We start from the raw sequence: 23566 nt of genomic DNA, 5'->3' as shown, positions 1-23566 counted from the left end.
TTTGAGTAGCTTGAAATTACTAGATAACCGTGATGATTGATGTAAATGTATAAGAATAAAAATCTCACTAAGTTGACACAACGATTGGTTATGGTGTATAGAGGTAAACCACTAATGTACACATAAATATATTAAGGTGAATTCGGATATTATAAAATGTAAATTATAGCTTAAATGCAATGTTACTGGTTGTAGCTGTCAATCTAGTTGGTTATTGATTGTAACAATTTAAGTAGGTTACTATAACATTACAATGTTAGTATTTATTCTGATTGAGAATACAATTATTCATTGATTGTACCATACGTCACTGGTTATAATAAAGACACAAACTTTTAAGCTGGATGCTGTCCAAAATTCTGCACAAACGTTTATAGGTTAACTTATGTCTATAACACATTTAATGTTATAATCAAGCACGATCAGTAGGATGTAATCAAATGCTTCTTAACACAGATATGAGCACTTTGGTGAATCTTTATGGTGAGATTCACATTTGTTTGTTTTGCTGAATAGCATTAAGCAAAGGTGTATGATGTTTCTTTGTGATAAAACAGGCCCATGTTTGTGAGAACTTTGCAAATATCTGCTCAATTATTCAGCAGTCTTTGCTCATTAGAAAACATAACGATATATAGTAGTGAGATTGAAACGTGTTAAAATAAGTTACAAAAAATAATGATGACAATTGTTAAACTTTATACTAAGTATTCTGGTTGATGCCAGTCATAACAGTGCACTTTAAAGCTAATGCTTAATAATAGGCTAGTTATAAATATAGCACTCGCACTATTTGTAGTGTTATGTATAGGGCTTATTGGTTAATACTGAATTCACAATACCATATGATATTTTAGGTAATGGATTTTAATATTGAGGGATAGTGTTCAATATTTTTGAGGTGAATGTTACTACAACCTATTAATCATATCATTCGTGAGAATATTTTATTTTGTCTTCAAAAGGATGTTATGTTTATCCAAAGTACCATTCACAAAAATAAGAATATCACTCGTTAGCTTAAGTGTATTTTGCTTATGAGGTTAATTTGTATTGCCGAAAAAATCACTCACATAACTATGAGCTTGAATGTATTTTGCTTGTGAGGTTAATTTATATTGTCGAAACAAACACTCACCTAACTATGATATCCCTAAATAATTGGTATATCTGTCCTTAAAACATATGTGACTGTGAATTACACTTGAACAACAGCTACAAATCTTAGGCGGGTAAAAGTAATTTGAACTACACCGGTTCACAGCAGATACACTTCCGTGTAGGGTCAGCAATTATTGCTGCTGCAGCTTGCAAGCCACAATAGTATAAGCAAATTGAATGTATCTGTGTGTTATCTAATTACCGATACAGTTTGCACCAAAACTAATGCTACATATATACAGGATATATATTTTAAGCGCAACAAATTAATTTTTGGTCAACAACGGATTATTACTGCTGCTTGCAGACTATAATAGTTAAAGTGGTGAAACGTCCCTCTATCTTGCGATAATACTAACAACACTGTTATTGCAACATTAATAAAGAATATAATAACGGCTAAGCACAACACTTGATTATGGCAGCAGTTAAAAACTTAGGAGTTACATTTACTCCTCAACAGGTCCCTAACATGTTTCGCCGTCTAGCACGGCTTTTTCAAAGGGTATCCTTCTCACTCTGACACACAAAGCCCTCAATTGCATTGCTCCCCCTACATATCAGACCTTATCACCAGATACTCTCCCTCCCGTCCCCTTTGCTCCGCTCATGATCTCCTACTCTCCTACTCTCTTGTTACCTCCTCACATTCCCGTCTACAAGATTTCTCCAGACTGGCTCCCATCTTATGGAACTCTCTGCCTCACTCCACAAGAATCTCCCCTAGTTTTAAAAGCTTCAAGTGCTTCCTGAAGACTCTACTATTCAGGGACGCTTACAACCTACACTAACCTTCCTATCTCCACTGCTATCCCATAAAACTCCATAGCATGTAAGCCTATGAGCCCAGCTGTTTGTAGTTTACCTTCATAAGAGCCGACTACAACAGTGCAACTCTCGGAAGGAACCTCTCTCCCCATTTGATCCCTGTAATCGTTTTTTTATATACCACCTATGTTCAAAGCGCTGTGGAACCTGTTGGCGCTCTACAAATACCTAATAATAATAATAATAAATCAATACTGGTCTAATATAAAGCAAGAGATCGAAATAATTCTAACAATGACACTACCAATGAGTCCATGGACCTATCATTTTAACAAATTCCCCTCGATCAAGTGTATATTACGCAAAATCTTATTAACCATCATGATAAACCCGGCCTAACACATTATCCCTGCACATTGGAGGAACATTACCTTACCCAACACTCAACATTGGAGAGATAGAGTGTCTGCAACTCTCCACCACTATATTCAAAATAAAAAAAATGATGATATCCTGGCAATATGCTTCATATGGGAGGAATAAATAGAACAGCATCATAGAAAAATCCTATAAGTAGGACGGAACATTTGAATACACCTCAATTTTTCACTTAAACAGCCTAATTAGGAATTCTTATTTAACTAATACACACAGTCAGTTTTGAAAGTTATACCAATTGTTTTTGTTATGGTTTTTATAATGTTAAAGGGACAGCCATGTCCAAAAAAAACTTTCATGATTCAAATAGGGAATGTAATTTTAAACAACTTTCCAATTTACTTTTATCACTAATTTTGCTTTGTTCTCTTGGTATTCTTAGTTGAAAGCTAAACCTAGGAGGATCATATGCTAATTTCTTAGACCTTGAAGGCTGCCTCTAATCTGAAAGCATTTTGACAGTTTTTCACCACTAGAGGGCCTTAGTTCATGTGTTTCACATAGATAACATTGAACTAACGCACGTGAATTTACCGAGGAGTGAGCACTGATTGGCTAAATTGCAAGTCTGTCAAATGAACTGAAATAAGGGGGCAGTCTGCAGAGGCTTAGATACAAGGTAATCACAGAGGTAAAACGTGTATTATTATAAAATTGTGTTTGTTATGCAAAACTAGGGAATGGGTAGTAAAGGGATTATCTATCTTTTTAAACAATAAAATTCTGGTGTTGACTGTCCCTTTAAGTATCTACATTACAGCAAACAATGGTAATATATTGTAACATGTAAACTTATGTAATATCAATTGCAGAAATAAATAACGCTTTGGGGGGGGGGGGGAAAGCAATATGGCAGGTTTTCTCTATATACAGCATGGTTAAAAATTAAAAGAAGCTGTACGTCTGATTAAATAAATCTGGTTAAAAAATTGGTTGTGGCCCAAAAGCTGTTGTTGGGACAACCCTGGTTTAAAACAATACATGTTGAACACATTCATTTGTTCCAAAAAAATATTGAATTCACATTCACTATTCTCTAAGATTGAAATATAGCAAATGTAAATTGGTTTTATAGAAAACCATTAAATTGAATGTTGCAGATGAAAGCACTTACATGTGTTATTTTCAGTGATTTCTCTGTTACGCCTGCAAGGAAATCAACCTACCCAATAGTCTTCTTATCCCAGCATCTGGTGGATTGATAGGTATGAAATCCGCAGCCAATAGTGGCTAAGAAGTGGTTGAAATACTTCACCTCAGTGAATAAATCTCAGGACGTGACCAAACAGTTGTAGCAATGGTCAAGGCAAAGTCAACAGGCCAGGGTCAGAATCAAACGGTCAGCAGAAGTACCAATTTGTAATCCAGAGGCGGTTATGGAGAAAGCAGAAGGTAACGAACGAGACACGTCAAAACAGGAGTCATTAGGTAAAAAAATAGTCAGCAAACAGGCAACAGGTAAACTCAGTACTTGGTCGACAATACATGTGAACTGGAAGAATATAAAAGGAAAAAGGGTGGCAAAAAACCCTCAATCATGGCCGTCAATCAAGATGCAACAGAATTGACGTGATGGCCGTCAAGAAACGATCCACTAGAATAACATTCTCTTGACCACCCGTGTAGCATATAGTGATATAGTAACAAGAAAAAAAATCTATAACAAAATGCAGATATCTAGAGCAAGCATAGGAATATAATGGCATGCAGACATGATAAAAGTAATAAAGTAATATAAAGCAAGAAATAATAACATGCAGGGTAATATTACATTTAGAGAGTTGTGATGAAAGGGATATGATAACCAGCACATAGATCACCATAATTGTACATGACACATAGAATTTACGTTTTATTACACCCCAAGGCCTCAACATTGAACTAAAACCCATCTTGCTGTGTACAATACAAAGAGACGGCAGAGACACAGACTGTGGCTGTACTCATGTGTGGTGACTGAGGATGTTGGATCACAGGAACTAATCCTTGCCCTGGTTAACCCTACAACTCTGCTGCTGCATGCTGAATTAAGGTAAACGGGCAAGGCTTTAAATGGCAATTAAAGGGACAGTCTACTCCAGAATGTTTATTGTTTAAAAAGATAGATAATCCCTTTATTACCCATTCCCCGGTTTTGCATAAACAACATGGTTATATTTATATACTCTTTACCTCTGTGATTACCTTTTATTTAAGCCTCTGCAGACTGCCCCTTTATTTCAGTTCTTTTGACAGACTTGCATTTTAGCCAATCAGTGCCCTCTCATAAGTATCTCCATGGGTGTGACCACAATGTTATCTATATGGCACACATGAACTAACGCCATTTAGCTGCAAAAAACTGTCAAACAAATTCAGATAAGAAGGCGGCCTTCAAGGGTTTAGAAATTAGCATATGAGCCAACATAATTTGGCTTTCAACTAAGAATACCAAGAGAACAACGTAAATTTGATGATAAAAGTAAATTGGACAATTGTTTAAAATGACATGCCCTATCTGAATCATAAAAGTTTAATTTTGACTAGACTGTCCCTTTAAATATAGTAGAATCACATAACCCTCAAATGCACATTTCAAAGACTGCTTTATTTGCCTGCCTACTGTATCATGTGACAGCCATTAGCCAATTCCAGACTCATATGCGTATACAATGCAAACTCTTGCAAATGCTCAGTAAGGTCTGGTGCCTCAGAAAATGTGTATATAAAAATACTGAGAACAAATTTCTAATGGACGTAAATAGTTTAAAACTGCTTGCTCTATATGAATCATGAAAGTTTTATTCTGACTTTAGTATACTGCTTCTTGTGGCAATCAAGGGGTTAAATCATTGCTGTAAGCAGTGGCAGTACTAGGGGAGTGCTGAGGAGATGGAATGCTCCCCATACATTATTGTAACATACCAATAGAATAGAACAGTTAAATCATCACTTCTTTCTGGCTCATATTTATAATGCATAGAGACTTTTTACATTTATCTGACACCCAGGGAATCTTAAAAGACTGGACATTTAAATGTACAGTATTTTTTTGTAGATTTTACTGGACAGCCTATTAAAATACTGGACAGTCCAATTGGATACTGGACAACAGGCAACCCTTTGTTAAAACACTGCTGCATATGTTTTACATAGCAATAATTCCCCACACAAGACAAGCAAGGGTGGCATAAAGAGAGATGAAAAATGCAGAGTGGGGGGCATCTCTGGGCAGAACATTGAATGGATGCAATATCAGTTGCTCTGTGTAGATCATTGATAAATTGCCTATTATAAGCGAATTGTTACATAGTAACATAGTAGATGAGGTTGAAAAAAGACTGAAGTCCATCGAGTTCAACCTATACAAATTTAAAATACCATTTAATACTAGCAATAATATCCATGAATTTTGTTTCTAGACAGAAATGTAGCCAAACAATTTTTAAATGTATCTAGGGTATTGGGATTCACTACCTCCTTTGGTAATGAGTTCCACAATTGTATTGCTCTTACATTGAAAAAACATTTCCGTTGCAGGAGATTAAATATCCTTTCCTCCAACCTTAAATTGTGACCTCTTGTGACAATTTTATTGGAATAAACAGAGCTTCTGCCATCTCTGTATATGGGCCTTGAATATATTTATACAAAGTAATCATGTCACCTCTCAAGCGACTTTTTTCTAAAGAAAACAGAAACAGTTTGGCTAGCCTCTCCTCATAGCTTAAATTCTCCATTCCCCTTATTAGCTTTGTGGCCCTTCTCTGAACTTTTTCTAGTTCTGCAATATCTTTTTTTGTGATCGGTCCCCAGAACTGCACTCCATACTCAAGGTGAGGTCTTACCAGGTATTTATATAGGGACAGAATTATGCTTTCCTACCTTGAATCAATGCCTCTTTTAATACATGCTAGTATCTTATTAGCCTTAGAAGCCACTGCCCTGCATTGTGCACCCATCTTTAGTTTCTTATCTATTACTACTCCTAAATCCCTTTCCTCCTCTGTTTGGCTAAGTCTTGTCCCATTTAAATAATATGTTGCCTGCTTATTTTCACTTCCAAAATGTAGAACCTTGCATTTTCCCGTATTTAATCTCATTTTACATTTACCTGCCCATACTTCTAATTTTTGCAAATCCCTTTGTAACCAAAGTTCATCCTGCTCTGACCTAATGACCTTACTTAACTTAGTATCATCTGCAAAAATAGAGATGTCGCTATTTAATCCTTGCTCCAAGTAATTTATAAAAATATTAAAAAGAACAGGGCCCAGTACTGATCCCTGGGGGACTCCACTGATTACCTAGTCCAATCTGAGTATGATCCATTCACTACTACTTGTTGCTCCCTATCTTTTATCCAGTTATTTATCCATGAGCTAATATTTTCAGATATTCCCAGTCCCTTAATTGTGTGCATTAATCTCTCATGTGGCACTGTTTCAAATTCCTTTGCAAAATCTAAGTATATCACATCAACTGATTCCCCTTTATCTATATTTTTACTTCCTTCCTCATAGAATCTAAATAAATTAGTTTGACATGATCTATTTCTCATAAACCCATGCTGATTTGAACTCAATATCTTGTTTACACAAATGTGCTAATCAATATAATCCATTATAATCCATTCAAAAATCTTCCCCACTATTGATGTCCGACTAACTGGTCTTTAGCTTCCTAGATCATCCCTGCTTCCCTTTTTGAAGAGTGGCACCACATCAGCTTTATGCCAATACTGGGGTACCATGCCTGAGGATAATGAGTGTATTCCATCTGGGCCTGGTGTTTTATTTACCTTAATATTATCCATTTTTTAATTACCTACACCAGATATCTGAAATTTGCAGACTATACTGAGTTGAATGATATATTATTATTGTGGGTTCTACCTCTGCTAACTGGTCCAGAGCATTGAGGTCTAAGGCAGCCCCTAAGATGAGAGGCTCTCAACACTACTATCCCCCAACTTCGTTAGAGAGTAGACAGGGTAAGCAGTGCACTGACACTGACAAAAGTAATACTTGAATCCACTGGAGATATGGCAACTACTATGCACAATTTACAAGAAGCAATATGTGCACTGTTGGAAAATAATTTTATTAGGCTGCACCAGCTAATGGACCAGTGCTTTACTGCGATGTTGATTTGGGAACAGTTGGTACTGTGTGTGACAGGGAGACAGGTAGTGTGAGGGGGCTGCATTCCGCTTAGCTGCACACTTTGCAAGAGTCTCTCAAGGAAGTGGCCTCTTCTACGAGTAGCTTTCAATCTTTGCTATTAGAGTCTTGGTGAGACTTAAGAGGCATTTTTTCATCTTGTTACAAAATGCTATGAAAAGCCTTATCTTTTCAGATAAAGATGATGAATCTATGTCTGCATCCTTTATTTTGTTTATGAGACTTTCCTACCTGGATACCAACCACAGCCATAAACCTTCAGATACATTGAGAGATGGAGGACTTCTTCCAAGATTATATTTCTAAAAATCCTCAGAATTTAAAGTTAGTTTTTTTAATTTAGACCCTTATTTAACTCTGTGACTCTTACTGTCAGTGGGAACTTTTGTTCTCCAGTACTTTAGTTGGGTTAGATTATTCTTTTATGATCTTTTTACGAACTGTGGGCCGGATTATGAATGGAGCGCTATCTCAAATTTGCCCGTTTATGGCGCATGTTAAATAATAAACTATTACAAGTGGCTGGTTAATGTGACCGCAAGATCGCAATTTCACTTTGCGCTTAGTGCAATTAACCAGAGGTCAGGCCTCTGGTTCAAAATTTTAAAATGCCTCAATTGCCTCCAAAATAAAGAGTACAGTACATTAACATTGAAAATAAAGATGAGCATTTTTTTTTAAACTGCACAAAGCAGTTATAAGGGGTTAAAGTAAAGGGATGTGAGGTGTTTGAAGAAAAAAAAAGGCACATAAAGTGCCTTTACATGGAGGTCAATGGGGAACTGTGTTTTTACTATAAATATATATGTATATGCTTATATACAAGTATATTTATGTGTTAATATGTGTATATACACATCTGTGTAAATATTTTATGATATATTTTCATGTGGCAACACTGAAGGGAATGACACTTTGCTACAATGTAAAGTAGTGAGTGTACAGCCTGTATAACAGTGTAAATTTGCTGTCCCCTCAAAATAACTCAACACACAGCCATTAATTAATGTCTAAACCGTTGGCAACAAAAGTGAGTACACCCCTAAGTGGAAATGTCCAAATTGGGCCCAAAGTGTCAATATTAATACATTATTTTCCAGCACTGCCTCAACCCTCTTGGGCATGGAGTTCACCAGAGCTTCACAGGCTGCCACTGGAGTCCTCTTCCACTCCTCCATGATGACATCATGGAGCTGGTGGATGTTAGAGACCTTGCGCTCCCTTACCTTCCATTTGAGGATGCCACACAGATGCTCAATAGGGTTTATGTCTGGAGACATGCTTGGCCAGTCCATCACCTTTACCCTCAGCTTTTTTAGAAAGGCAGTGGTCGTCTTGGAGGGGTATTTGGGGTTGTTATCATGTTGGAATACTGCCCTGCGGCCTAGTCTCTGAAGGGAGGGGATCATGCTCTGCTTCCGTATGTCACAGTACATGTTGGCATTCATGGTTCCCTCAATGAACTCTAGCTCTCCAGTGCCAGCAGCACTCATGCAGGCCCAGACCATGACACTCCCACCGCCATGCTTGACTGTAGGCAAGACACACTTGTTTTTGTACTCCTCACCTGGTTGCCACCACACACCCTTGACACCATCTGAACCAAATAAGTTTATCTTGGTCACATCGGACCACAGGACATGGTTCCTGTTATCCATGTCCTTAGTCTGCTTGTCTTCAGAAAACTATTTGTGGGCTTTTTTGTGCATCATCTTTAGAAGAGGCTTCCTTCTGGAACGACAGCCATGAAGAACAATTTGATGCAGTGTGCGGCATATGGTCTGAGCACTGACAGACTGACCCTCCACCCCTTCAACCTCTGCAGCAATGCTGGCAGCACTCATACGTCTATTTCCCAAAGACAACCTCTGGGTATGACGCTGAGCATGTGCACTCAACTTCTTTGGTCGACCATGGCGAGGCCTGTTCTGAGTGGAACCTGTCCTGTGAAACCGCTGTATGGTCTTGCCTACTGTGCTGCAGCTCAGTTTCAGGGTCTTGGCAATCTACTTATAGCCTAGGCCATCTTTATGTAGAGCAACAATTCTTTTTTTCAGATCCTCAGATAGTTCTTTGCCATGAGGTGCCATGTTGAACTTCCAGTGACAAGTATGAGAGAGTGTGGGAGTGATAACACCAAATTTTACACACCTGCTCCCCATTCACACCTGAGACCTTGTAACACTAACGAATCACATGACACCGGCGAGGGAAAATGGCTAATTGGGCCCAATTTCGACATTTCCACTTAGACATTAAAGGCTGTGTGTTGAGTTATTTTGAGGGGACAGCAAATGTACACTGTTATACAGGCTGTACACTCACTACTTTACATTGTTGCAAAGTGTCATTTCTTCAGTGTTGTCACATGAATAGATATAATAAAATATTTACAAAAATGTAAGGGGTGTACTCACTTTTGTGAGATACTGTATATATATTTATTCATTGGTGCCCAACGCTGCGCGATTTGCCCTCTGTGCTGCACTAGGTGGTTTATTGTGTCTGTCGGCATGAACACAAGGCTCCCATTAAAGCCAAAGAAAGCACGCTCTTGTGAGCGCTTGACTTCTGGGCAATGCCAATGTGAGGTCACGTTCGTATTGATTGCACCGCACTTGTAATAACAGTGCACATTTACGTGCACTGGTATTACTGAGCGGAGCGCAAATATTGCGCTCACGTAAACGCAATATTGCGCTTCACTCATTATCTGGCCCTGTATCTTTTATTACATTAATATACTGCAAAGTGTATGGCTATATCTGCAATTAGATCTACTTTGGAGGTATCTTAATATTTTGATATGTTTATGATATATTGGAGATGTGCAAACTGCTCACTCATTAATTGTGATAAAGCCTGGTGTATTGTTGATAAGGGTAATAGTATATATCTCTTGCAGGGCTCATATATAATGAGTGTTGATTTTATTTCAGACACCCCAAGTCCATAGTATGTTATATGTGCAGAGTTTTCCTATAGACGGCATGCTTACCCTGGTAATTACATCTTTACATAAAATATTGCACACAAAAGTTATAAGGGCTCAAAGATATGAGGTCTCAGCTGTTAGAAAAAAAGGCAGGCAAATGGCTTTAAAATTGAGATACATACATATACATCTCTAAAGATACATATGTATGTATATGTATTTACAGACATATATGCACATATAAACACATAAATAAATATGCACACATATATAGACATAAATTGAAGTGTATTGGAGCCCTTTGCAGTTAAGTAGATGAAAACATGTAAAAGCATATTTATGCAATATTTATTTGTAATAAAATGTTATACTGTGTATTTACTGTAAAAAAATTCACACTCCAATGTTCTGCCCATAAGGGAATATGTACTATATATTTATTCCTATATAAATATATATATATATATATATACTGTATATCTGTATATATCTATACCTATATATAATCATCTATATATATAGGTATAAATATATATTGTACCAAGATACTATCAGATATACCGGTATGTAGAAATATTTAATTATGAATAAATGGAACATATTCTGTTATTTGAAGAGCATAGGAATGTTAAATATTCATATTTTCATGTTGGGTTAGCACAAATGAGAATAAGCAATCGTGCTTGCACAAGAGTGTGGTGTGAGGTTTTTTTCACTTTTTTTTTATCCATTGACTTCTACAGGGGAATACGTGAACGCGCACTCGATATTCTAACTTCGGATTTTTGCGCTCGTGGGGTTAGCTTGCAACTCATAATACGAGCACAACCTGACAAGCGCAAAAATCCCCTGACTTTCGAATTAAGGGTGTTGACTATTTAGCAAAAATGCAAATGAGCTTTTTTACCAGGCGCAACAGAGACTTGGGCCCCAATTTATCAAGGTCTGTCGGACCTGATCCGACAGTGCGGATCAGGTCCGACAGACCTCGCTGAATACGGCGAGCAATACGCTCGCCGTATTCAGCATTGCACCAGCAGCTCACAAGAGCTGCTGGTGCAATGCCGCCCCCTGCAAACTCGCGGCCAATAGGCCGCCAGCAGGGGGGTGTCAATCAACCCGATCGTACTCGATCGGGTTGATTTCCGGCGATGTCTGTCTGCCTGCTCAGAGCAGGCGGACAGGTTATGGAGCAGCGGTCTTTGTGATCGCTGCTTCATAACTGCTGTTTCTGGTGAGCCTGCAGGCTCGCCAGAAACAAGGGGAATCAAGCTCCATTCGGAGCTTGATAGATATGCCCCCATAAGGTCTACTGGGATATTTGGGACGCCTGGCTCAATAGATAAGCTGTCTATTTTAAGATAACATATAATTATTAATCTCTTTTTTTTCTTCTTTTTCCCCTTTTCCTTTCTTTCCTTTTTCTCTCACACGCACCCAGGGAGATGTTGGATTAATGATCCATGTTAATTATTTTATTGGAAATGGGTTACGTTACTACTAGTGTTTAATATATTTTTTTGTGATACTAAATATACTATTTCTCTTAAATAACAGCTATTTACAGTAGTAATCACAAGTACAGGTTATTTGTACTTTCTTTGCATATGTAAGTTTACTATACTCTCTGTTTTCACATTCTGATGGACTTTATATGCCATGATTATTTGTTTTCTTTTTCTGATGGGCATTACTGATTAACAGCCCGTATATTAAAAAGGACAGTACAGACTTGGGTGGCCCTACACCGTGGGTCATTCCTAGCAATCTATCTCAATGAGCCTTTTTTTACTTATGTGGCAATGTTGAGTGAATGCAACTCAGTTTTTTTTGTTTCATTATTTTGCTTCTGTTTAAGAGAATGATTCATGTATTTATTTTCTGAATCTGTAATAAGTCATACGAGACAATGATTTCATCATTGATGATGTTTAATTGTGACATGTCAATGTAATCTGATAAAATAAAAAATAAATCAATTAAAAAAAATAATAATAATATACAAAACAAAAACATGCAGAATTTGATTATATGGCATTATTTATTCACCTGCATAGGGATATAGGGTGTTCTAATTACATGCTCAGACATAAAAGTGTGCATATATATAATAATATGCACAGCTGTAATGAGATGTAACAGTATATAAACAGATGCAGTATATAGAATGGTATACAGGGACAAAACACTTGTTTACATAAAATACATATTAATAAGTGTATTCTGTATCCACCTCACCAGTAACTACTTGTTCTGCTTTCTACTCTACATTAGTTATCCTTGAAATTGGAAGAGTGGGAGTAAAGCCACAAACTCTGCTCACACCTCCGCATTGTGTGCTTCACATACTAAGAGCCTGCTCAGAACAGCACACACATCTCATGTCAGGAGCTAGACCATTAGAAGAATACAGGGCAGAGTCCATGCTGCTGAGTCATTCCACCTGTGGGCTCGGACTACTCTGTGGTTAAACAGTGCTCTGCCTGACACTCTTTAAGTTCCAGATTTTTATTCTGCATATGAGGCATATTAAAGGGACATGCTAATGTAAACATTTGCATACTAATGTATTACAGCATGACATTTTTGCATTAGTGAATAATGCTAACTATGCACTAGGGTGCACTAGAGCGATATCGGCCTCACTAAGCCTTCCCTGTTTTACCATGGACTTGTAATATCAAATTGCAAGCTCATATAGGGTTAATATTTTTGTTGTTGTTCTTTATTAACAATGGTCATTGCATACATACCAAATATATAGGTGTTCCATGGGAGTAACCGTTATTATAATGGGGAAACTTTGCAGGTATGTTCTAAAGTTCTAAACAATTCATGCTGGTTTAGGGGAACAGTTTAACACATACCTATCTCACCATCATTTCAGTATTGAGATGAGTGATTGTAAGAAATCTACTACATTTAAAGCTAGATTATAAGTGAGGCACAAATTGTTTTGCGCAAGCGTTATCGTGTTTTGTGCGATCAGTTTAAATTACGCTTATATTACAATTCTTACCGCAAAACTAAAAAGTTGCACAAAACACATCCATAATTCATTACAAAGTACAGTTACACTCATAATAGTTTAACACATACCTATCTCACCATCATTTCAGTATTGAGATGAGTGATTATAAGAAATCTACTACATAGAATATGTTCTATGTATTTTTAAATAGATATTCCTATATATCTGTATATATCTATACCTATATATATATATATATATATATATATATATATATATATATATATATATATATGTATATATATATATACATATGTATATATATATATATATATATACACTGCTCAAAAAAATAAAGGGAACACTTAAACAACACAATGTATCTCCAAGTCAATCACACTTCTGTGAAATCAAACTGTCCACTTAGGAAGCAACACTGAGTGACAATCAATTTCACATGCTGTTGTGCAAATGGGATAGACAACAGGTGGAAATTATAGGCAATTAGCAAGACACCCCCAATAAAGGAGTGGTTCTGCAGGTGGTGACCACAGACCACTTCTCAGTTCCTATGCTTTCTGGCTGATGTTATGGTCACTTTTGAATGCTGGTGGTGCTTGCACTCTAGTGGTAGCATGAGACGGAGTCTACAACCCACACAAGTGGCTCAGGTAGTGCAGCTCATCCAGGATGGCACATCAGTGCGAGCTGTGGCAAGAAGGATTGCTGTGTCTGTCAGCGTAGTGTCCAGAGCATGGAGGCGCTACCAGGAGACAGGCCAGTACATCAGGAGACATGGAGGAGGCCGTAGGAGGGCAACAACCCAGCAGCAGGACCGCTACCTCCGCCTTTGTGCAAGGAGGAACAGGAGGAGCACTGCCAGAGCCCTGCAAAATGACCTCCAGCAGGCCACAAATGTGCATGTGTCTGCTCAAACGGTCAGAAACAGACTCCATGAGGGTGGTATGAGGACCCAACGTCAACAGGTGGGGGTTGTGCTTACAGTCCAACACCGTGCAGGACGTTTGACATTTGCCAGAGAACACCAAGATTGGCAAATTCGCCACTGGCGCCCTGTGCTCTTCACAGATGAAAGCAGGGGCACACTGAGCACATTTGACAGACGTGACAGTCTGGAGACGCCGTGGAGAACGTTCTGCTGCCTGCAACATCCTCCAGCATGGCCAGTTTGGCAGTGGGTCAGTAATGGTGTGGGGTGGCATTTCTTTGAGGGGCCGAACAGCCCTCCATGTGCTCGCCAGAGGTAGCCTGACTGCCATTAGGTATCAAGATGAGATCCTCAGACCCCTTGTGAGACCATATGCTGGTGCGGTTGGCCCTGGGTTCCTCCTAATGCAAGACAATGCTAGACCTCATGTGGCTGGAGTGTGTCAGCAGTTCCTGCAAGATGAAGGCATTGATGCTATGGACTGGCCCTCCCGTTCCCCAGACCTGAATCCAATTGAGCACATCTGGGACATCATGTCTCGCTCCATCCACCAACTTCACTTTGCACCACAGACTGTCCAGGAGTTGGTGGATGCTTTAGTCCAGGTCTGGGAGGAGATCCCTCAGGAGACCATCCGCCACCTCATCAGGAGCATGCACAGGCGTTGTAGGGAGGTCATACAGGCACGTGGAGGCCACACACACTACTGAGCCTCATTTTGACTTGTTTTAAGGACATTACATCAAAGTTGGATCTGCCTGTAGTGTGTTTTTCCACTTTAATTTTGAGTGTGACTCCAAATCCAGACCTCCATGGGTTGAAAATTTTGATTTCCATTTTTTAATTTTTGTGTGATTTTGTTGTCAGCACATTCAACTATGTAAAGAACAAAGTATTTAATTAGAATATTTTATTCATTCAGATCTAGGATGTGTTATTTTAGTGTTCCCTTTATTTTTTTGAGTAGTGTATATATATATATATAGGTATACATTTATATATTACCAAAATGCCATCATATATATATAGAACTATGTATTTTTTAATAAATAGAACATATTCTGCACTGTGCAGAACATTGGAATGTGAAATATTCATATTTTCATGTCGGGTTAGCGCATATGAGAATATGAGTTTGGGTTAGCGGGTGTTTTTTTCTCCATTGACTTCTACTGGGGGAAGAGGATATATTTTCCACGACAGTCCAGTTGCGCTAGAAGTAACCCGTTTGTGTGCGTCGGGTTAGCGCGAGAGCGCAAACATTTTATTTTCAACTCATAATACAAGTGCAACCCGACAAGCTCAAAAAGGTTACTTCTAGCACAATTAGCGATCTAATGCTCCATTTGTAATCTAGCCCAATATGTTTTTTAATCCCTTTATAGCCCATATGAATATGAAATGGCCTGGAGTGGAACAGAACAACCCAGGCAATATATTAATGTCCCATACAAAAACATTTTTCCTGAAAAGAAAAACTCAAAACATAAAAACATATTTTATTAAATGACAAACTTAGTTAAAAGTGACCATCCCTTTTAATATAATAATATACGATACTATTGTACATGACAATGCATATTTTGTCAAGGAGATGTGGTAAACACTGAGGGCTGGCAAAACCTTGCCGGTCTATCCAGTCTCCCGGAATAGAATTTAACCCTGGTCGCGTTCTTCTTAAAAGGGGTGCCGATCCAGCAGGGTGCAAGGGATCAAGTTGCCCTTTTAGTATGTTGTCAGCAATTTGATGAGGCACCTGGGGATACCACGTGTTTGGGAGTTCTACCTTCTGGGAGGAATGGGGACAGTTTAAAGGGACAGTTTACTTAAAAATGTTCACCCTTTAAATTTGTTCCCAATGATCCACTTTACCTGCTGGAGTGTATTACATTATTTACAAGTATTTCCATTAACCTTATATTGGCATATGAAATAGATTATTTAGCCTGTGGTATCCCCACCCATCCTGAAAGTTTTTGGCCTCAAGGCCAAGCTGTATAAACATAGCCAGTATAAGAAATTACACTCCCAGTGGGTTATAGAAGAGATAAGGTAATAAAATGTTAATTTTCCATTGTTCTCTCCAAGTACTGGTGATTGGTTTATGGACAGATATAAGATAAATAAGCAGATATATGTATACAATGTGATACAGTAATGAGATCTGATTATATCTACAAGCTCAACCCATTTTATTAGGTTGTGGTTTTATAACACAAAATCAGCTAATTCATATACACAAATAAGTCTTAAAAAAGCAAATCTCATACATTTTATACTCTGCAGCTGGTAAAAAAAGTTATTGGAAACACATTAAGGGAAAAACTATTTTATAGTATACTGTCCCTTTACGATGCGCCGGACCGGAATTGAAGTGTCCCCCTGTCAGGATTCTATAAGCTCTGTTTGTACTAAAATGCAAATCGCACAGCAGGGACGCCGCTGGTGACTCCCTTGCTACCCTCTGCCTGGGACTGAACCAGGTTAAGAGTGCAGTATGCTATGTCTGTGCCTCTTGAGGATGTTTACTTTCAGGGGTTTATGCAGGAATATTATCAGCAGTAAGTCTGTCTCCCAGCTCCTCCCTCCATGGATTCTAACCAATCAGGGAGCTGCTCTCTCACAATATATTGAATAACCTATGCCAAGTTCACACCTTGCTTTTGCATTGAAGTTCATCCTGTACCTGTTTCCTGTTTGTTGCTGGACTTCCTGCTGGTGACATTGCCTGTGTTTGGAAACTTGCTGACTGCCTTGGAAGTTTGGACTGTTCAGACCTTGTTTCTACATATGGTACAGTTAGTACTACTGCTTTGACTTTCCTTGTTGCAGTTTCCCAGATCCTGTACCTTATTGCCTGCTGTGCCTTTGTGTTTAACCTGTCTCCCTCACTGACTTTGCTGCTGCTTGCAGCTTGAATTCTGCACATTGTATTTCTTCAATCAGCCCAGGAACGGGCATTTCCTTTACTTTGCCAAGGAGTGGCATTTACTTTAACACAGAAGCTGGCATTACTTTTGCTTCGCCCAGGAGCGGCATATCCTTTGTTTAGCCCAGAACTGTGTACTACTGTCTTTGGCCCTGAAGTGGGCTTTTCAGTACCTAGTTCCTGAAACCAAGCATCTCTACTGTGATACCTGTGTATGCTTATCATGTTCCTGAAAACCAAGCATTTCTACTGTGATACCTGTGTATGCTTGCCTTGTTCTTGAAACCAAGCATCTCTACTGTGATACCTGTGTATGCTTATCATGTTCCTGAAAACCAAGCATTTCTACTGTGATACCTGTGTATGATTGCCTTGTTCTTGAAACCAAGCATCTCTACTGTGATACCTGTATAACCTTCTCCTAATAAACAGGACTGTTGTATATATATATATGTATATATAAGTCTCCAGTCTATTGCTATGCAAACTACCTACTTCCCTGCTAACGCTGCCACAGGGCTCCACCCTGATAAAGAGACCGGAATCAAGACACCCCCAATATTAAAAGGGTGAAGGAACTCAGTTCAGGAGGAGTTAGCTGGCGGGCTAGGGGGAGTAGGCTGCACTTTGTTTAGGATATACAGCCACCAGTGCAATATGTTTGAATCAGCAAAGTGCAGATTGTGAGCAGGATAGCGGCCATGTTTGTCTCGCCAGCTATACATTGTCTGAGATAGTTAGCATAAGTATTTGGAGTGTGCCTCTACGGAAACTATTTTTAGTCTCAGTGAGCGCAAGTGTCTGAGCCATGTAGGCGCACTTCAAATAGGGCCCCCCACTGGCCGCAGTAAAAGGCCTATGAGGGGTGATGTGGGTGGTGACATCATGCTCCTATTGACTTCTATGGGAGAGACATTGCTACTCAGCAACACTGCTCGCCAATGCACCTTTTCTTTGAAAATGTCGATGTTTTGAATACCGGGCCTATATGTTACAGTTAAATTTGGCCGGAGCCAAACAAGATTTTTCTCAAAAAGTAGCCCCAACTACAACAACTTCAACTTAATGCATTTCAATAGAACAATTTGGAATAAGTAACCAAGTTTTCCTGTATGAAAATAATTTTGTGTCACAAACTTTGAACTAGTGTTGCATACATTGCGCATCCCTTTATATGATACAGTTAAAGGATCACTAAATACAATAGAATTTAATAATTGACTAATAAACAATAAAAAGACAATGGAATAGCACTTACTGAAATGGACAGTAGAATGTTTCCTGGCAAATCCCCCCCCCCCAGTACCATGTGACAGCCATCAGCCAATCATAAAATGCATATAAGTATGTACTGCGTAGTAGGAGCTGGAGCCTCAGAAAGTGTGTAAATAAAAATAATGTGCATCAAAAAGTACAACCTTCAAGTCAATGCATTTCAAAAGGACAATTGTGAATTTTAAACTCAAGGCATTTCAATAGGACAATTGTGAATAAGTAACCAAGTTTTCCTGTATGAAAATCATCTTGGCTCACAAATGTTGTCCTTCTTTTGTATACATAGGGTATATCTCTAAATGAAACAGTTAAATTTGGCCTGAGCCAAACAAGATTTTTTCTCAAAAAGTTGTCCCAAATATACTAACATCTGCCAACATTAGCTGAATGCAATTCAATGGCCCTGGTGATAGAAAGTGCCACGAGGCAGCAAGCTATTCAAATGGGATTTGTCACGATATCAAGAAAGCTGGCAAAATATTAAAAAGCGCCGACAGTACTGTTTAAGGGCAGCATTGCCGAGAGGCTTCTTACCGTAAATTTCAGTGGTTGGCGATGCTCCCCTGGTACAGGCGAGATATTGAAAGCAGCATTGCCACCTACATGGAAGGTGTAATGTAAATAATCCCTTAAAACAGTTTTGTATTGTATGACAATACAATTTACGTGTCAACAGAAACTCAACCTCTGTTCGTACACTACAATAGGGAATTAAACATATTAATAATACACCTATAGGAGCTGGGGGGTTGTGGGTATGTGAAATATGTATATACATTGTTTAATGTATATGTATTGTATAATCTTAGAATATGCATGTAAACTGTAAACATGAATGTACTAATCTTATATTGTGTCTTTGGCATGTATTTTTATTACTTATTTCAAGATTGTGATTGTGCTTTATCAATATTCATATTTAGAATATACTGCGAACGTGCATTCGCGATTGCATTATTCATATTTCACAATATTGTGATCATGATTGCGCAATTGTTTTACTTATAATATTGTGATCACACTGTAGCATACTTGTTCTATAATAATGTTAATATACACTCACCGGCCACTTTATTAGGTACACCTTGCTAGTACTGGGTTGGACCCTCTTTTGCCTTCAGAACTGCCTTAATTCTTTGTGGCATAGATTCAACAAGGTGTTGGAAACATTCCTCAGAGGTTTTGGTCCATATTGACATGATAGCATCACAGACTTGCTGCAGATTTGTCGGCTGCACATCCATGATGCAAATCTCCCTTTCCACCACATCCCAAAGGTGCTCTATTGGATTGAGATCTGGGGACTGTGGAGGCCAATGGAGTACAGTGCTCAAGAAACCAGTTTGAGATGATTTGAGCTTTGTGACATGGTGCATTATCTTGTTGGAAGTAGCGATCAAAAGATGGGTACACTGTAGTCATAAAGGGATTGACATGGTCAGCAACAATACTCAGGTAGGCCGTGGTGTTTAAACGCTGCTCAATTGGTACTAAGGAGCCCAAAGTGTGTCAAGAAAATATTCCCCACACCATTACACCACGACCAGCCTGAACCATTGATACAAGCCAGGATGAACTATTGCTTTTATGTTGTTTAAACAAAATTCTGACCCTTCCATCTGAATGTTGTAGCTGAAATCGAGACTCATCAGATCAGGAAACGTTTTTCCAATCTTCTATTGTCCAAGTTTGGGCAACCTGCATGAATTGTAGCCTCAGTTACCTGTTCTTAGCGGACAGCACCCAGTATGGTCATCTGCTACTGTAGCCCATCTGCATCAAGGTTTGACATGTTGTGCGTTCAGAGATGGTATTCTGTATACCTTGGTTGTAACAAGTTGTTATTTGAGTTACTGTTGCCTTTCTATCATCTCGACCAGTCTGCCCATTCAGCTGTTTTTGAAACACTCAGACCAGCCTGTCTGGCACCAACAACCATGCCACGTTCAAAGTCACTTAAAATCCCCTTTTTTCCTCATTGTGAAGCTTGGTTTGAACTTCAGCAAGTCATCTTCACCACATCTAGATACCTGAATGCATTGAGTTGCTGCCATGTGATTGGCTGGTTAGCAATTTGTTTTACCAAGCAACTGAACAGGTGTACCTAATACATTGGCCAATGAGTGTATATCTATAGATATATATTAAAGGGACAGGAAAACCTAAATTTTTCTTTCATGACTTAGATAAAGCATACAATTGTAAACATTTTTCTAATTTACTTCTGCTATCAATTTTGCTTTATTCTCTTGGTATCCTTTTGTGAAGGAGCAGCAATGCACTACTGGGAATTAGAAGAACACATTGGTAAGCCAATCACAACAGGGAAATATGTGTAAGACACCAATCAGCAGCTAGTTCCCAGCTCCTGAGCCTATCTAGATATGCTTTTCAACAAAGGATACCAAGAGAATGAAGCAAATTAGATAAAATAATTCAATTGGAAAGTTGTTTAAAAATGAATACTCTATCTAAATCATGAAAGAAAAAAATTGTGTTTCATGTCCCATTAATATAGAACACATTTGCTACAGTGCGATCGTAATATAAGTAAAACACAATTGCGCAATCGTGATCGCAATATTATGAAATATGAATATTACAATCGCGATAACGCTATTTCAATATTGTGAAATATGAATATTGTGATTGCAAATGCACATTCTCAATATAATGTAAATATTAATATTGTGAATGCGCAATCACAATCTTAAAATAAGTAAAAATACACGCCTAAGGACACAATAGAAGATTAGTACAATCATGTTTATTGTTTACATACATATTGTAACATTATACTATAGAATCCCCCAGCACCTTTTAATAGAAAAGCTTTTTTTGTCTTAATTAACAAATTAATAAAGGCATTCCGTTGGAGTTTACTGGTCGTTCCATTGGAGTAACCAGTATTTTATTGGGGAAACATTGTTGTGAGTTTCTAATATTCAAAGCAGTGGCAATATTTCCCAGTGTGACAAATCTAGTGAATATACAGTGAAACTTAATTTACATCTGCATAATTTGAAGTGTTGCTACACATAAAACTCTTTTTATTTTTGCAAACGCACAGTCTATTTTGTGTAAACATGCTTTAAAGAAAGACCCCCTCCCCTCCTGCCGTCTACCTCGCAGCTCATTGGTGATGTTGGTGGACATTTACTATCCCACATTATATCCTAAGAGAGACACATTGTCAGCAAATCGAGGTTCATCCCACTTTTTTTAGGCTATATTAATATGTAATCAAGCTGTCCTGTATTAAAACCATCTTGGCTCAAAAATCTTGACTATAGTACCATAGTACAACCTATATAAATCGTAATTTACTTACAATAAAAGCTCCAGTTGAGCTTATATTAATCCAATTAAAAAGGTGAACCATTTAACAAAAGCAATCATATCCCTTAATTCTGTTTCTAGCCAGAATTCTATCTAAACCACTTTTAAATGTATCCTTTGTATATATTGGGTATCCCTCTATAGTATACACTTAGGGGCCGATTTATCAAGGCCCGAATGCAGCTGTTTCCGTGCGAGCCTTCAGGCTCCCCAGAAACAGGATTTAACTTAACTCCTTAACTCGTCTGCCAACTCTGAGGCGGCAGACAGCAATCCGCCTGATTGGCCGCAAATGTGCAGGGGGCGGCATTGCACAAGCATTTCACGAGTAATGCTTATACGCTGTCAAAGTCCAGGTAAATGGGAAAACAGCACCACTTATACGCTGTCGGCATTTATCGATGTGTGGCGGACATGATCCACTACAGCGGATCATGCCGCCTGCACATTGTTAAATCGGTCCCTCAAATTTGACTCAAACCAAGAAAATTGTTTTGCAAAAAGTGTCACGAAACAAGCCACCTTCAGCTCAGTGTATTTTAATGAAATATTTCTGAATAAAAGGAATAACTTTCATGTAAAAAGACCGTCTTGAGTCACAAAACGTGACCTTATTTTGAACGTTAGGCATTACTCTATATAATACCGTTTAATTTGTTCTGAGCCAAACAAGAGTTTTCTAAAAAAGTACCCCCAAATTTAACACCTTAAACTCAATGCATGTCAATACAATTCTGAATAAGTAACCAAGTTTTCCTTTATGAAAATCATCTTGTCTCACAAGTCTTGAAGTTGTCTTGCATACATTTACCATCCCTTTATATGATGCAGTTAGATTTGGCCAGAGACAAACAAGATTTTTCTCAAAAGTAGCTTCTTTTGTATTCATTGGGAATCCCTCTATATGGTGCAATATTAGCAAACAAGACTTTTCTCCTAAGGTGTGTTCAGAGTGGGAGATTTGGAGCCTCTTTACACAAAAAAACCAACCTATAGGCAACACTTGGTCAAGATTTGTAAGCTAAGATGCTTTTAATACAGTAAATCTTGCTAAATTATTAGAAATGTATGGATCTTTATGGTGGGAGATTTGAAGACTATAGACAAAACAAGGTTAAAGGGACAGTATATACACCAAGTTTCATATAACTGCATGCAATATACACTACTATAAAGAAGAATACTCACAGATACTGACATAAAAATCCAAATTAAAACCTTTTAAAAACTTACTCAGAAGCTCCCAATTTAGCACTGTTGATGAGGTTAGGCTGGGACGCCCACTGAAATGGGCTGAGAAAACAGACACTCCCCCCCCCCTACATATGAAACGACCCATTAGACAAACAGGAGCCAGCAGTAATCTGTAGACGTCAGTATACATCTAAAACTTTGGGGCTTGGTTAGGAGTCTGAAAATCAGCACAATGTTATTTAAAGGGACACTTGAGCCAAAATAAACTTTCATGATTCAGATAGAAAATGCAGTTTTAAGACACTTTCCAATTTACTTCCATTATCAAAGTTTGCACAGTCTTGTTATTTTCACATTTTATGGGGAACAAGATCCTACTGAGCATGTGTACAAGCTCACAGGGTATACATATACTAGTCTGTGATTTGCTAATGTCTGAAAAAAT

This window comes from Bombina bombina, chromosome 2 (genome assembly GCF_027579735.1).
Source record: "Bombina bombina isolate aBomBom1 chromosome 2, aBomBom1.pri, whole genome shotgun sequence".
Classification (NCBI taxonomy): Eukaryota; Metazoa; Chordata; class Amphibia; order Anura; family Bombinatoridae; genus Bombina; species Bombina bombina.
Note: the sequence above shows the minus strand (reverse complement) of the source record.